Below are 1184 nucleotides of genomic sequence, written 5' to 3' on the forward strand. Positions count from 1 at the left end.
AATCATTGCAAATTCATTAATCCCAAAAAATGAGCAATTCCTAATTAAGCCAAGGGCTTCAAAACCACCTAGACTGTATGGGCTACCAAAGATCCATAAAATCGGCATCCCTTTACGACCCATAGTCAGTACAATTGGCTCTGCCACATAAATTAGCAAAATATGTAACTAAACAAATACAGCCCTACATCGGTAGGACATCATCATTCATAAGAAATTCAGAACATCTTGTGAATATGATCAAAGATATTAAACTTAACCCTAATGATATTTTGGTGAGTTTTGATGTGATTTCGCTATTCACTAAGGTTCCAGTGAGCGAGTCGCTTAAATTACTTGATACACTGGTAAAGAATACAGATTTACCAAAAGATATTCCGAAACTCGCTGACCATTGTTTAAATAACACTTACTTCTTATGGAGAGGTGAATTCTTTAAACAAAGGGAGGGAGCAGCAATGGGCTCTCCTTTATCTCCTGCTATAGCAAATTTGTACATGGAAAACTTTGAAACCAGAGCACTTGCCTCGGGCACATTAAAACCATCCTTTTGGTTTAGATATGTGGATGACACTTTGGTTGTCTGGCCACATGGTAAAGATACACTTAACGATTTTCTAAATCATCTCAATGCACAAAACCCGGCCATTCAGTTCACCATGGAAATGGAGGTGAATGACACACTCCCGTTCCTGGATATTTTACTTGGGCATGGCCTAAATGGTAAAATAACACACAGAAAGCAAACACACACTGATGCCTATCTGAATGCGAAATCGCATCATCACCCAGCTCAAAAATCCTCTCTAATCAAGACGCTCATACATCGGGCTAAAACAGTGTCAGATGATGAAAGTCTAGTGAGAGAGATTAAACATGTTAAAGAAGCACTAAGACAGAATGGCTACAATAATGCTCAAATTAACAGAGCACTAAATGCCAAATAACGATCGCAAAGCAACACTGCTGAAAGCGATCAGATTATTAAAACAATAAAAAAATACCATTTATCTCAGGAGTAACTGACAAATTAGCCCGTGTTTTGCAAAAGCAAAACATTACAGTAAGATTTGGTACAGTACACAAAATTCAACAACTAGTAACGTGCACTAAAGACGAATTACCTAAATTATCAACAGAAGGTGTATATCGGATTAATTGTGTATGTGGCAGATGCTATATTG

The sequence above is a fragment of the Lampetra planeri genome, chromosome 22 (genome assembly GCF_965212315.1).
Source record: "Lampetra planeri chromosome 22, kcLamPlan1.2.h2, whole genome shotgun sequence".
Lineage (NCBI taxonomy): Eukaryota > Metazoa > Chordata > Hyperoartia > Petromyzontiformes > Petromyzontidae > Lampetra > Lampetra planeri.